Source organism: Rhinolophus hipposideros, assembly GCF_964194185.1.
Source record: "Rhinolophus hipposideros genome assembly, chromosome: 7".
NCBI classification, from domain to species: Eukaryota; Metazoa; Chordata; class Mammalia; order Chiroptera; family Rhinolophidae; genus Rhinolophus; species Rhinolophus hipposideros.
Genome location: NC_138053.1, coordinates 73,820,216 through 73,837,589, shown reverse-complemented (window position 1 = coordinate 73,837,589; position 17,374 = coordinate 73,820,216).

Sequence of the window (17,374 nt, the reverse complement as noted above, 5' to 3'; positions counted from 1 at the left end):
GTAGCCACAGGACAAATCTTCAAGGCCCTGGTGAGGCTTCAATGCCCTGAGTCATCTAGTAGAACCTCTACCACCAAACATAGTACCTGCCACTTTGCTGAGTATATACCGGGGGGTGCCAAAAAATATATACAAGTGGACACTTTGGTCAACATTGCTCAAGCAGTGGTTTGCCATAATCAGAAGTGTCTAGATGCTGATGGTAACCAGTGAATACAAACGTGACTTGTATTCATCTTTTGTTATGGGTATATATTGAGTATTACAATTTTAATACAGTTTTCCTAAAATGTGTATACATTTTTTTGGCACCCTCTGTATATATAGTATGTGTGTGCTGCATAAGTGTACTAATTTTCTCTCCTTATCTTTGAACGAAAAACCCGTAACATAAGTGCACTTTCTAAATAGCCTAACTTTACCTCTTTGGACATACAAATTTTTTTGTTCTTTCTTTTTTTCTAAATTTATTTTTCAATTATAGTTAACATACACTATTATATTAGTTACAGGTGTACAGCACACTGATTAGACATTTATATACCTTACAAAGTGATCACCCTGTTAAGTCTAGTACCCACCAGACACCATACACAATTACAATATTATTGAATGTATTTCCCATGCTGTACTTTACATCTCTGTGATCATTTTTACAACTGGCAATTTATACTTCTTAATCCCTTCATCTTTTTGCCCATCCCCTACCCTACCCCCATCTGGCAACCATCAGCTTGTTTTCTGAATACATAAATTTTTGTCTTAACCATTTTGACAGAAATCTACTTAAACATTACATTCTTACATACCTTACTGAACACAGTAAATGGATTTAAATCATTTCTCAGTTACTCAGAACCCTTATTATAAGCCAATGGACAAGCCATTCAGCATAATATAGACCCCTGAGAGGGGTTTTAAGTTATCTAAACTCTCCCTCCCATATATATTTAATTATCTCAGACAGAAACACTTGGCATGAATAACTGAGGGAAGTAAAAGAATGAATGACCATCTATCTTGTGCCTGAACCTTTCTGTGCACGTCCCCGTGTGACCATGCACTTAAATTTTGCTATTCATGTTCTATGTATTCTGGATAAAGTTCTGAGGGTGACTCCTCTCCTGATCTCTAATAGCATACTAAAATTCAGTGATAGGTTTTTTTTTCACTGCTTAGAGGTCTCTTTGTTTCATGGATCATTAACCCCAGGTGGCCAGAAGGCTGAAATCAAGTGAACGTGTAAGAGGGACCTTCTTTTTGAATAAGGGTTACTTTGCATTAATTGCACAGTGATTCTGGTTACTAGGTGGAAAAATTGCAATAGTCAATGACCTGCAACTGAGTGTTAGAGCTAATATCCCACCCCCACCCTAATCATGTGACATAAAAATCTAAGTACCCTTTGTATTACATTGAATATCTCTTTGAAATTAGAGACTCATTGGCTTAGACCATTTCCTAAAAATTTGCTTGGCCCCAAAATGCATAGCTAAATCCTTGAATATATTCCATGACCCGCATATAATAAAGGGTAACAATTCCCTGGTTAAACCCTATACACAAGTGCCTGGAGCCTTCCCAGAATACCCGTCACATTCAAAGTGAGACATGCTTTACACCCGGAAAAATGAGGGGAAGAAAAAGACATGCTTTAGATTTAGGCCAAAGTAAGCACCCTTATCTAATATGTTACCTGCAGCTACAACCATAGATTTATTTGCCCTGTTTGATAATTTTCTGATTGTTGAACTTGTGGTAAGTATTTTAAAGCATATATTTTCTTCCTACTTCTTTCTCCTTCCTACAGGAGAAAGAAGCTCCTGTTCTTTCTCAAAGAAAAGTAAAAACTAAAGCTATTTCTGTACCTACCTTATTGTTACAACATCTTTATATCTGCAAATAAATCCTCGTTTGTGTGATTTGTTGGTGGTCTCTCTCTCTCTCTCTCTCTAACTCTCTCTCTCTCTCTCTCTCTCTCTCCCCCCCTCTACCCCCCCACCCTACCCCATTCAATTATTGAAAACTTGAAATGAAAGTGAATCAACAACCGACTGCTTAAGGAACTGGATGATCGGGTTTGTAATTCATGTATTGGCTCCTGAAGAAACTTAAGTACTAACTTCTAATTTATGATAAAAAGTATGAGTAACAACACCTCTTAATCTGCATCTGATTCATCTTGCTCATTTTAACCAAATCTAGTGTCTATATGTAGTTCTCACTCTATGTTCATTCACCAGTCATTTAATTCCTAAAGGTGGGACTACAGTGAAATATTTGCATTTATCCAAAATGCCTTATTTCTGGTTTTGAAACAAGCCATATCATAGTGTCTGTGATAGTCTCAGAAACCATCACTGTTCTACCTGATGGAAGTAGCATTAGACAGAGGAATTATTTCTCAGGGCACTATGGGAAAGAAGAAAAGAGAGAAGAGGGCAATCACTTAAGAAAAGCATTCATTAATAACAAACTAAATATTTTCAAATTTTTCTAAGGATCATTTTATTCATGTCTTTCCTATCACCACATTAAATCCAAACTTCTCTGGCTTTCTAGATTTGGCACTGTCCTTCCTGTCTGACTGTATCTTCTACAAAGTGTCTGCCCTCTTACGTCCCACAGAAGCTCGGCACACTCCCAGCTCTATAACAGTGTGACATGACCATCTAGAAGGTGTGTGCATATTAGGAGATGGTAAGCCTGGATTTTATTCCTTTCTTGCTAATAAACTGGGTGGCCTTAGCTCTGTTACTTAACCCCTCTGAGCCTCAGTTTCTTCATTTACAAATGAGTTAGCTTGATACTGCCTGTGATTAAATCACTTCTTAGAGCATTCTCCATTCTTACCTTACTAACTTAAATGTTCTTTTAATTTCATAGTATTTTTCATCATTTGATATGATATCTAGTTTACTTATTATATCTTCTTACCTACCTCCATTAGAATGAAAGCCGTGCGTGGAGAAAGTTTCCTCCCATTTTGTTAACTGCTATATTCCCAGCACTTAGAGAAGTTCAATGCATCATAGCCACTAAATAAATATGTGTTGAATGAATGAATGCACTAAAGCATCATACACATTATTCTTCCTTGAAGATGCTCTACAGGTCATATTCCTTCATCAGAGTCTGCTGACGACCCCAAACCCAAATGTCTCCCTTCCATGACTTCTAACGCAATTACAGTTAGTGCCGTAGAGTTCGGTATTGAAGAATTCTCTGAATATCTCAGATATATCAGCCCTAACTTCCTTTGTTAAGGGTATACATTTCTCAGGACCATGTTTTATCCTTTGTCATATATTTGCTAGGTATTTGATTGAATTTAGGGAAAATTTCAGCCTTGTCTTAAGCAACTAACTCAGGTTTCAGTCATCTACAGCTCTTCTCTGCTAATTTCTGTATCCATTCTCTGGACAGGGCTTATGGGGGTGATGAAACCACCCAAGATAAGTCTCTGCAAGCAGCAGAGGACCGCAGCCAACGTTTCCTTTGCCAGCGACTGCCACTATGCCAGCATATAATAGTATCCACTGGTATTACAGAGACTGTGGGGGGGCAGAGGGAATTTGGGGACAGAATCAGAATAAAAATAACTGGATCTTTTGAATAGGAGAAAGAAGAAATAGTGGATTTGAGAAGTGAAGAGACCTGCCTAAAGGTACACGAGATTATTAGTGAAAGTACGATACTTCTCATCGAACTCTGGTCTGGTAAATTGTATTACCTCATTAAGGTTTTACAGGAAACCCATTTGATTTGCAGCTACGATCACAAGGCTTTCTAAAATACATCTGCCAGTTTATAAAATATATTGGGACATATACTTAGAAGTATAGCCTAGTTAAAGTAATTTAACCTGCCTTTGATATTTTAGGAACATATTACTAAGCATCAATTATAACAGTAACATATTAAAGATGTAAAAATTATAGGAACTGGAACTGAATTGTGCTTGGCCTTGACAATGGATTTTGGAATATTTGGTTTTTATAATAAATTGTTTTCTTTAGATTTGTTTCTTTCTCCTAAAAGTCAAAAGGCAAATAAATGAATGAATGAATGAATGAATGAATGAATGAATAAATAAATAAATAAATAAATAAATAAATAAATAAATAAACTAACTAACTAAATTAGAAGTCCAAATAAGCTAATTTTCAGTTCTCATTTTCTCATCACAGAACAGGGTTTTTTAAAATATGAATTAACTATATCATTGCAGAAATTCTGATTTTGCTTTTATGAAGAAGTGTTAGTAAGTTTGTGAAATACGTATTGACTCTCCATGTCTGTTGCAGAATCATAGGCCTTTGGATTTGGAAGATAATTTAAGGAACACCTTGACCTATCCCCTCACTTACCCATGAGGGAACTGAGGTCCGAAGAGGTTAAGTGACAAGCCCAAAGCCATACAGCCATTGTTAGACCTCTAATAAGATCTGACTGGTTAACTTCAGGATGGGCCCGCAAGGCACCCTAGCTCCTAGAGGAGGCAATGTCCCGCAGGGGGGCAGGTGATATCTCTCCGTTGCCATAAATCATGACTCACTCACACAGCTTCCTTGTGATTCCACTGACCTATTTGTGACAAGGTAGTCCTTAACAGCTGGACATTGCCCTATGGGTCCTGAACAGGCTGCCAAACGAGTACTCCTAAAGCCTTAGTGCATCCTCAATCCTTTCTGTTGCGTAACCCACAACATCAGAGCCACACCTGTAGAATTCTGAAAAAAAGCTCATTCTGTGATCTAATCACATTTCTGAAGTGACTCCATTCTAATGAACTCTGATCAATCCTATCTGGACTTCCCTGTAGTCATCGCATTTTCTGAGCATTCATCATGCATAGCACTCACTATAAAAGATCCAAGGAAGCCCCTGTTTCTGCAGGATGCTCTGCTGGGAAACTGAAATTTGGCCTGGGAAGCATAAATTAATTTCCCAGGTTAAAACGTACTTTGTTCAAAAATTAATTAATTAATTAATTAAAATTTTAAAAATGTACTTTGCTCGTGGAATACATGTATCAGTGAAATAATTTTGTTTTGTTTGTTTGTTTGAGTGCCATCACAAGTACAGGAGACAGGTAAATTAGCTGGGTGGGGGGTCAGGCGAGGGTCTACACACCTATTCCAGTGAACTGATAAAGAAATCTAAAAAAGCCAATACTTACTGCACTTATGATGCACCAGGAACTCTTTCTACTGATCAACTCATTTAACCTTGAGAAAACGCTAAGAGATAGATATTAATATTATCCCACGTTATAGATGAGAAACCCAGACAGCAAGTAACTTGCCTATTGTCACACAGCTAGTAAGTGGCAAGGATTATGAGCACAGCAGCTCATATTGTTACCACTATGCTGTACCTAACACAGGTAAGTTGAGAAAAGAAATTAAAACAACCTTTTAGCCTCCCTTTTATAAGCATTGCAGGTTAAAGTGTTTGGGGGTCTAAGATAATCATTTGGACAACTGACCCAATATTTAAAGACTTAACTGTGCAGTCACAATGTAATTTTTATAATTATGTTTACATGTTCAGTTTTACAAGAGTCAAATGTATGAGAAAATCGGCTTCTATTTGACCTTGATAATAAAATATTTCATTAGCTACCTACATTGTGCCAGGCTACATAGAAAGAAAAAAAAAGCAACAATACAGGCAGCGCATGGTACATGTCAAATTGGGAGGCTGACAGTAAGTGTAACCAAAAACTTCTCCTAGAAATAATTTGAACACTCAGCATTCTAAACACTAAAGAATATCAAAACCTCTTGGCATAACTCAAAGTCAGAAAATTGGGCAAAGTTTTATATTTTCTATTATAATTGTGGTGCTATTTCTTTTCAAATCTTGACGGAATCATATAAATATTTTACAAAATATAGTGATGGTTAAATTTCTCTGATAATGCTTCTAAAAGAATTTTGAATTGGATACCAGGTAAATATTTCCTTTGTTACTGAATAACAACATCTTCTATTAAAGCTTCTGTGTGCTTAATGTTTATCCTTCTTTCCACGTCTGCTTTTCTTTAAAAAATGATAAAGTAACATAAGGCTCTTTAACTATAATACTAGCAAGATTTCAAACTAAGGCACACCAACTTCAGAAATGCCAGCATTTTTAACAAGGTAATTTCCTTCCCCCTGTAAATTTACGATTTCTTGCTTATTCTTCATGCCTTAAATGTATAGTAGCATGACTTTGCTTGCATCTCAATTTGATCTTCAGTTTTAATTTTCTTTATTTTGCACAAAGATCTACTGGTCTTCAGTAAACTATAATCAGAGAATTTGAGTCTGAATGTTTGTAGTTATTTTCCTTCTCAACCCATTCTTAGCGAAATCTGCAAAAAAAAAATAAAAAGCTCTAGAAGAGTATATTCATTGTTATAAACTGAATTGTGCCCCCCCCCAAATTCATATGTTGATGTGTGAACCTCAGAATGGGACTGTAGTTGGAGATAAGACCTTTAAAGAGGTAGTTAAGTTCAAAGGAGGCTGTTAAGGTGTGCTCTAATCTAATCTGATCGGAGTCCTTATAAGAAGAGATCAGGACACACCAGGCATTTGAACCCACAGAGGAAAGACCGGGTAAAGACACAGTGAGAAGACAGCTACCTGCACTCCAGGAAGAGGAACCTCAACAAAAACGGAATCTGCTGGCAACTTTACCTTAGACTCCCAGGCTCCAGAACTATGAGAAAATAAATTTCTGTAGTTTAAGCTGCCCAGTCTGTGGTACGTGGTTATGGCAGCCCCAGGAAACTAAGACACCCACAGAGGCGCTTGCTTTCCTCTCCCACAAAGCCAATTACCCATAGTCAGAATTCTGGTTTCTCCATGTTACCTCATTTTCTACCTAACCTCCGCCCCTTCTCAAATTTCTCCTCCTCTATTTAAGCACGCCTAATTTTAAAATACAAGCTATAGCTCTGGGGAGAGAATCATTTCTGAAACACATGCAGAAATGCTGGCAACTTTTTTATTTTTAGCAAAGACAGTGTAAAGGATCAGAGTATCTCTCTGAAATCAAAAGCATTTGAGAGCCTCTAGCTTTTGTCACAATCATTTTTATTACAACTATAATTTGCATCACTATTTTTAAATATCAAACAATATGAGTATATCTGCCAACTGGAGCAGAATGTCAGCCTTTGCAGGCAGCCTTCCATAAAGTCCTAATAAAAGAAGCCCAGAATTGCTTAAATGTTATATATATAATTAAACATGAAAGCTACCTCTACTTGCTGACCATCCACCAAATCCTTCTCCAAAGAACTATCCACTGTTGGCAATTTAGTGTGTAAAACTCCTGCTTTGAATGGAAGACTCTCCTTTAAAACACATTTGCAATACTCTACAGACTGCCTCCATATTCTGTGAGCACTCCTCTAGCAAATGTCTCACTCCCTGGAAGAAGAGACACCTCCTTTATTTTTAAAGCTGGAGACCCAGTCATGGTTTCCTAACCTAAATATCTGCCAACTGGTGCAGAATGGCAGCCTTTGCAGGCAGACTTCCATAAAGTCCTAATAAAAGAAGCCCAGAATTGCTTAAACATTAGATAAGTAGCTGTTCAGATTTATTTGTTCCTGATACAATATGCCAAGCCTTGCAGTTTAAAATTAAATGATAATATACTTCCCCTCTTTCCACAAAGCAATAACCTGTTTCTCTAGTGGATAATCAGAGGCCAAAGGGTGGGTAATTTATCACAAAAGAGAAAAGGGAGGATTGCCAAGGGTAACAAAGGGGCAGTGATATCTTTGCTCCTACTCTATGGCACCGGTTTAATGAAGGCAAAGCTAACAAACCATACCTCTGATTCCCAACCTTGTAAGGTCAAGTTCAGTCTTCTTCTGAAAGCCAAGGTGGCCAGCCAGATCACAGAAAATATGTCGGAAGTAATAAATACTACGTTCATCACCTTTTTTTATAATCAAGAGCTATATTCCTGGGACTACTCTGTTATAGTCTAGTAGGTTCCTTTAAAGATCTCTGATAATATTTTATACAGTCACGTAAATTAATATAAGCCGTACTACCAGGAACTAAAAGAAATCAAGACAGGCCTCAGGAAAAAGATGCAAAGCCATTAAGAAATTTAAGTCCTGTCTCTTTTTAAGAAATAATTTATAGGTTATTTTTCATGAGGGATGTGTGTGTGTGTGTGTGTGTGTGTGTGTGTGTGTGTGTGTGAAACCTCTACGTTTATTCTTGTAATCCTGTGATAGCTGAGCTTATTTAGCAACTTACTGGAAATGACAGAGGAAATAGAAAGTATTAATAAGTAGACGAGTAGGTAATGCAAATTTTGTAGCTGCTATATTTTGTTTGCAGAGTCAAACTTATATACATGGGAAGGGTGACTGCTATATACACAAAATTAAACAAGAGAACTCAAAGAAATACTTAGATAATTAACATGAAAATACGTGTAATGTTATATACAAAGAAGAGATGAATTACATGTCTCATGGGGTAGGGAGGACACATCCTTAAGAACTATAGTAGTAGCCACTAATATTTATTGAGTGCTCACTATGTAGCAGGCATTATTGAGTGCTTTACACATATTAACTCATTTAATCACCACTACAACCCTGTGAGGTAGGTTCTGTTATTGTCTCCATTTTACAGATGAGGAAATCAAGGTCCAGAAAGGCTAAGTGACTTGCCCAAGTCACTTCATTAACAGGTGTTGGCGAAATCAGTGAGATGGCTATCTGGTCCCAAGTCCTATGCTCATCCTATCTCATCTTGAAGCAGAGATTTTGCAAAGTCTGAGCCACACACACACACACATACACACACCAGTCTTGATATGTTATATGTTCTATCTATGCCAAATTATGTGTATGTGCCTGGATATAAATTATAATTGAAGTCCATAGGGCTTTTCTGCACATGCTCTTCCCTATTTTCATATTGTTCCTCTCTGTGTGATCTTCCTAATTGATTTCTATTCATTCTTGAAAATGCTGCTTAGATATCATCTATTTTGGAGTCTTGCCCTGCCCACAGCAGAACTAATCTCTCCCACCATATAATGTATCTGCCTGTAGATACGTACATTTTTACATATGTCACATTGGAGAAGACACCACCAGCCTGGATGACAGGGACAGAGAGAGTACAGATGAAAAAAGCCTTTAGACCCCCCAAACTTCTACAAGCAGGAAAAGGGCTGCAAAAAACTACTCAACTGCAAATACATACTATCTTTCATTAAAAAAAAAAAATGGCACGTAGGATGGAGGCAAGAGCCATGAAAAATTATTTCCAGAACTTGATTCCTAATCAAGAACTCTAACCTGTGTCCAGCTGGATTTTGGAATTGCCATGGACCAAGAACTCCTGTACACATTCCATTTTCCTTCTTTTTTAATGATTGTTTATAGTAGTTACATCCCACTATGGTAGGTTGGCTGTGGGAGGCGAAGGTAATTTGTCCCTTCAGTTCACAGGTGTTAAGATCAAGAAGAATGATATTAAAGGAGCTACATGTATACTTAAGGGATTATACCCAAGGAGTCGCTCCACACTTTGACCTTATGTTGAAACAAACATCCTGGATTTGGGGCTGATAATGTAAATGAGTCTTTTGGGGGATAGTGGGAGGAATTCAGTGTAGTTTGCATGTGGGGGCCATGCAAATAATTTGCAACCAAAAGAAGAACTGTGGCAATTTTCCAATTTTTGATAAACCTCCCTTCAAAAGATGGGATTTCCTCTCCCTTGCCCTGTACTTGGTGACTTGCTTTTAACAAATAGGATGTAGTAAAAGTGACAATATGTGATTGCTCAAGTTAGGACATAGATGATCTACTTCTTGAATCTTTCTCTTTGATCACCTCTCTGGGGGAAGCCAGCTGCCATATTAGGACAACACTCAAATAGCCCCATAGAGTGGCGCATGTGGCATATAACTGAGGCCTTTGACATACAGCCTTAATAACCCACAAAAACATTAGTTAGCGCTCTTAGAACAGACTCTCTAGCACCACTCAAGCCCTCAGATGCCTACAGCTCTGGCTGAAATCCTGACTGCAACTTCATGAGACCCCAAACCAGAGCCACCCAGACAAGCCACTCCAAACTCTTGGTTCACCAAAACTATGAGATAAGAAATTTGTTGTATTTTTTTCTATTTAATAATTTCTTTTATTTTTCAATTACAGTTGACACACAACATTATATTAGTTTCAGGTATGCAACATAGTGTTTAGACATTTATATACCTTGGGAAGTTTTCACCCTGATAAATCTAGTACCCATCTGACACCATACATAGTTATTACTATATTATTAACTGTATTCCTTATGCTGTACTTTACATCCTTAGGGCTATTTCGTAACTACCAAGTTATGCTTCTTAATTCCTTCCCCTTTTTCACCCAGCCCCTGCCAAAACCCCTCCCATCTGGGAACCCTCAAAATGGTTTCTGTATCTATGCATTTGTTTCTGTTTAGTTCATTTATTTTGTTTTTCAGATTCCACATATAAGTGAAGTCATGTGGCATTTGTCTTTCTCTATTTGATTTACTCTACTCAGCACAATACTCTGTAGGTCCATCCACGTTGTTGCAGATGGCAAGATTTCATTCTTTTTGATGGCCAAGTAATACTCCATTGTGCATATGTACTACCTCTTCTTTATCCAATCATCTATTGATGGACACCCAGATTGTCTCCACATCTTGGCCATTGTAAACAACGCTGCAATGAACATATGGATGCTCATGTCCCTTCCAAGTAGCATTTTGGATTTCTTCAGATAAATACCCAGAAGTGGGATTATTGGGTCTTTCTGTCTCTTGTTATAGCTTTTGTTTTGTTTTAAAATCTATTTTGTCTGTATGAGTATTGCTACCTCAGCTTTTTTGTTGTTGTTGTTGTTTCTATTTTCATGAAATATCTTTTTTTCACCCCTTTACTTTCAGTAAGTATGTTCCTTTTTTATCTGAAGTGAATCTCTTGTAGGCAGCACATGTAAGGGTCTTGTTTCCTTATTCATTCAACCACTTTATCTTTTGATTGGAGCATTTAATCCATTTACATTTAAAGTAATTTTTGATAGATAGTTACTGCCATTTTATTATTAATATTTTTCTCCTTCTTCCTCCTCTTCTCCTTCCCCTTCCCTACTTCCTCTTCCCTTTTCTCCTTCTTCTTCTAGAAGTCCCTTTAACATTTCTTGTAATACTGGTTTGGTGGTGGAACTCTTTGTTGTCTTGAGTACATATTTTAAGTAAATGTCTAAGTTTGTGCATTAATTTGTAACACCACAGTAGATAACTAATATACTGGATAATTATAACTCTTTACTTTTATTTATTCAGGGCCAGGTTTTACACTAGGTACCAGGAACATAATGATGAACAACAAACACAACCATAATCATTTCTCTCAAAACAGACTAGTGGGAAAGGCAGATATTAACAAACACTTGCCTTTATATTTACAGATTGTGATAAATACTGAGAGAAAAGAATATGCAATGGGAGAGACATAATTTAGATTTGGAGGATCTCTCAAAGGAAAAGGCATTTAAACAGAGATGTAAAAGAGGGGCAAGATTCAACCAGGTGAAAATTGTGGGAAGAGACTTCCAGGCAGAGGGAAGAGCTGCACAAAGACCCTGAGTGATGGGTCAAAGAACCAAGAGAGTGAGGCAGGCAATGTGACTTGGGTGTGATGAGCAAAAGGGAGAAGGGATTCAGCTGAGGTTGGAAAGGAAGGCCAGAAGCAGATTATGCAGGATCGTGTGGGCCGTGATGAGGACTTTTCAGGAGCCTCTGAAGGATTTTATGTGGAATGACATGATTCAATTTATTTTATTAAAAAGACTACTCTGCAAGTCATGTGGAGAACTGAAGGCAAGGGGCAAGAATAAAAGGGGAACCAGATAGGAGCCTCTTTCTGTGGGAACAGAAGGTGGATCAGTTTAGTGGTAGTAAAGATAGAAATAAGTGGATTTAAACAATATTGAGAGGTATAGAATCGATAAGACTTTAATCCATCAAGTCCAGCAGAACCAACGAAATCTCCTATTAAGAAAATTGAAAGCAAAAGCCACACCCCATTAAAATTTTTCTGTGAGTTATTACCTAATATTTGACTGCTTAGTAATCACTCTGATTTTCCTAAAATGACTCTCCAAAAATACTACATGAACTCTAGTGTACTCAATGTCTAGAGAAAGGAAACAGAGGGATAATTTTCTGAACCTTTCTTTGGCCTAGAAATTTGAATTATCAACCATTTTATAAAATGATCAAATTACAAAGCTGCAGCACCAAAGAGGTGAACTTAGGTTAAACAGAACATTATTTAGGAAAGGGTCAGTTGTTTGATTGTATTTTATTGCTACTTGTATAGTACATGTATTATAAAACCTTAAGTTACAGCGTTTTACCTGGCTACCACAATAATACAGATAACATACCCATAGGACTGCCAAGAGAAATAAGATAAGAGGGATCCTTTGAAAAGCTAGACTCATTGTACCAGGTCAGTTCTAAAGATGTTGCAATCAAAGGGTGTGTTCTGAGCTAGAGGTTTCCTGTTCTGGTGACACAAACTATGCCACTATATTAACTACCAAGTGTCTAGGTCTACAGTAAGAAAGCCTAGAAGGGACGAAAGAAAAAAAAAAATTCATTGCATATTTTAAAAACTGAGGTGATGCAATGGAAAAGGGTTTCCTCAGGTAACTCCTTCAGAGCCATCTGTATGAATCAGCGTCACCCAAGGTGCTCCTGAAAAGGCAAATGCTAGTTCAGTGAGTCCTGGCTGGGCCCCTGGAATCTGCGTCTTCAATAAACCATGAGGTAATCCCTATTTAGATGCAATAGAATTTAAGTACCTGCACTACAGGATACAATGGCAGGGCTAGCAGAAAAACTCAGAGTAAATGCAAAGTTATCCGGTAAGCAAATAACAGGAAGCCATTTCAAAAAAGAGATTTCCAAGTTTACTTTATGAGGAGAGTAACAGTGTTAAATACATATAAACCTTTCGAAATCATTCATCCTTCATGATTTGAAAACTTTCTGCGGGCTGTCAAAACTAAATTAGTCAAAGCAAAGTCAGTTTTCTTCAGAAGTCTTAGCACACAAAATGGTCTTTAAAATGAAGTAAGCACAAGGACAGCTTCTGGAGGGTAGATAATGTTCTGTTTCTCGATCTAAGTGTGTTCATTTTGTAAAAATTTATCAAGCGAAACCCTTGTGATATGTGAACAGAGTATCCTTCAAAAAAATTAACTGGTCAATAAAAAAATTTCAACCTCCTTAGGTGTATGATATTTCTTGCCTTTCACGTTAATAACCCTCAGTGTTGACAGCTGTTAAACTGAAACGGTGATTCTCATATACATTGCTTTTTGGAAATATAAACTGATGCAAGCCTTTTAGAAAGCAATTTGACAATCAATATTTGTTCAAAGCTTTTAAAACAGTCATACCTATTGACCTAGTAATTCCACTTCTCAGAAGCTATCCCAAGGAAATAATCATCAATATGGAAAAAGAGCTATTCCCAACATCCAAAATATAAACCCATCTAAATAATCACAATAAGGGTGCTACTAAGTAGATTGTAATACATCTATATGGTGATACATATACACTGGTGGTAAAAGTAAAAAGAAAAGCAAAGAAATAATTGCTAAAAATTCTCCATGCAACTGGGGAAAGGCACAAGGGACCCCTAGGTGTCTACTAACATTCTATTTAAGTGTGGTGTATACGGATATTCCTTACATTATCATTATTTAAACTATACATATATTTTACATACTAATATATGTGTATATATGTCATATTTTAAAACATGAAATTTTCATTAGAATCTCAAAAAAAAATTACCAAAAGTTTATCAACGTGAAAAAGGCTCATGTTAAAATGCCGAGTTAAAAAAAAGACATAAAATTGATTACAAATTACAGTATATTGATTACGTAAAAGGTTAGAATCTTCACTACAAAGACACAGAAATCATCTCAACTACTACGTGACATTGTGCTGAAGATCCCATTAAAAAACTCCTCTAGAAAAATGAAAGGAAGAACGTAGCTCACCTGATATTCTTTTCATATAATTATGAACCTAGAACTTTCAAGACAATCAACAATGTACCAACGCAAAACACAGTTCAGTAATCTGACCAAAAATTATGCTAGACACCAGTGGTAATAATAGCAGCTGACAGTTTTTGAGAGCTATATATCAGACACTGTATTAAGTGCTTTTTAATACATTTACTCATGTAATCCTGAAAGCAGTTAGTATTATGATCTTGATTTTAAAGATTAAAAGCACCCTATGGAACAGATAGGTTAAGAAACTTGTGTAGGATCACACAGCTAGAAGTGACAGAGCCTGGCAGAGTTTGTGCACATAACCATTACATTATATTGCCCTAACAATAAGCAGGTAGAAAATGTAATAGGAGACAGGATCCTATCCACACAACAATCAAGAATCATTTTTTAAAAATCAAAAGAAAACCAAAAAACTGTACAGATAAATGTAACAAAAAAAGTCGTGTTTTTAAAAATTTAAAACAAGACCAGATTGGAAGACAAATACTATATAATGTTGATGTCAATTCTCCAAAATAACAAAAATCTTTGGGGGGTAGAGGGAAAGGAGGGTAAGCCTTGCCCTCCAGAGTCTAATCCTCCTGCCAGACCTTTAGGGAATTGCCTGGAGTTAGAAATTCAAGGTGCTCCATTCACACAAAGGTAGCTCCAATCCAGGAATCTGGTTCAGCTACTTTGAGGAAAGGAGCTTAAGGAGACCCCAAATAATGACGCGTCAAGGAATGAAACATTCTGCTGCTCTGCCACCCAGGGACTAAAGTATTAGCGTGACAGCCTGGTCAACATTGACTAAGGTGCAGTCAGTGCAACATTTGTCCACTGTTTTCCTGGTAAGGATGGCAATGGAGGCTACAACTCTCCAGAACTGCAGAAACAAGAGCCGTCCCTGAGTCCCAGGGAGCCTGAGGTCAGGCCAGCACTATAACCTCCCATTCACATCAATGCTGTTGAGCTGAAGTCCACCATAGATATTCTCCAATCCAGTTCTCTCTATTTACAGATAGGGAAACTGAGGTCTAGAACAGCTTTTTCCTCCCAGTCACAAAATTATCTTAAGCCAGAATTAGAGAGCTCACTACCCCTCTTCCCCAGGCTTCCTGACAACCAGTCTGAAGAAGGGAATGGCATGTAAAGAATTGGCCACTTGTGAGCTAAGGCCAAAGTAGCCTCAGCAAAATGAGTAAGAGTTTGATAGGAGGTACAATTGCATGCATACTGAATACTGGGGGTGCCAAAAAACGTACACACACGACTTGTATTCATCTTTTGTTATTGGTATACATTGAGTATTACAATTTTAATACAGTTTTTTTTTTTCTTTCTTAAAATGTATATACGTTTTTAGGCACCCTCTGTATATCCATGTTACTACAACTTATTTACAGATTAAACCAGCATTTCTCAACCCTCAAACATTCACCTACCACCTTCGTGATTTTGCCATACTATATACTATCTCTACTACATTATTCACTTTATATTTTCTTTAAATCTACTCCTTTTCACATACATCAATTTAGCTTCATTCTAAGCACCAGTATCCATACAATCATAAATGAGATGTACATTTTTCCTAACCCATCAAAAGAAATATGTATCTACTGAAATTACAATGTTTGTCTCTGAATCACTGCCCAGAAAAGTAAACCATCCTTTGAATATTTGGAAAGATCTCCCACATGTGTGCCAAAGAATTCGAAACTGTACCCTGCTAATAGGTGTTGTTGATGAAAGAGTGCATGATGAAATAAACCTGCAGGATGCTAACTAAAATTAAAAAAAACAGTTCTGAATTTTTTTATTTGTTAGACATCTCAGGGCCTAACAATATGCAATAAGACTTTCTAACGGGAATACAGCATAGCATTTCTGGAACGTATTTGACCATGAAACACTTTCTTCTTGTTAGGATCAGTATTGAGAACATGTTCTAAGCTGTATTAATCTTCAAAAGGTTAAAGTTTTTCTTTTTGAGCCCATAAATTATAAAACTAGATACTGTCTATAATAATTTAAACTGTATCCCTATTAACATATTTAGAATGTTTTTATGATGGGGAAAAAAGAATGGGTAGAGAAGCATAATATTTCTTCTTATTATTTTCAAAGGGTCAGTCTCTTGGGGAAAGGACACTCACCTAGTTCAGAAAGGAACATCTGCAATGATACTGGGCATTCTAAAAGAATATAAATAACTTCTAAAAAGTCATCCAAATCTCCTATATTATTAATAGTAGTTGATGACACACAACCTTTCCTTTCAGGATTATCTTTGCTGCCTTAAAGCTTTTAGGTGGCTTCAAGAGTGACATGCCCATAATATCACATCATTACATTTGATCTGTGGGTGTGACTGTGAGAAGAAAATGTGTAACTGATTTATTTCCCTCCCTCTGTCCTCCCTCCCTCCCTCTTGGTTCTTTCCCACCTTCCTCCTTCTTTCTCTTTTCCAACCTCCCCCCTTTCAAATGCTTTGATATAAAACACTGAAAAGGACTTTTTTCATGTCTGGCATTTTTACCTTTAAGTATTTGTGTTACCATGGGGAAAGCATCCCATTGTTACTAAATTATTAATGCTTTAAAACAAAGTATATAAGTATTTCTATTGCATTTTCAAATAAAATTCAGAACTAAGATTCAAGGCAAAGAAAATGCTGTAATACCATCTTCAGTAGTACTTATGCTGATGAAACTAAGCATTACATTAGTAAGAAAGAACACTGACGTGTTAAGAACAGGGTGTTCTTTATCCAACCATGCACCGCATCACAGACCATGTTGAGTACATTACTCTTAAATACTTATTTTTGTACCAAAAATCAAAATTTCAATATATTCATTCTTCCTCCACACCTTTGGAGGTTATCAAGTTATAAGTGAATTTTTCTTCTATAGAATGCTTTCTATTCTCTCATTCAGAAAGCTATGTTTTTCTGAGGTTCCTCACCAAACCCTGGAGGTCAAGAAAATGACTCAGCTCTTGCAAGTGTTCACATTTAACACTAACGCATTGCAACAGAATCAGCCTGAGTAAGTTTAATTCTCTGAAACATATAAGCAGGTAGAAACTGAGACTAAAAATTGAGTTTACTCCTCTCTCTGGTTCTAGAATAAATTGTGTACTGCACTACATACATTCATAGCCAAGAAATAAATAGCATTTTACCATTTTGGCAAAGGAGATAAACAAGAACTCAACTTGTATAAATATAATTAAAAATAAGTATTCTACTTTATACAACTG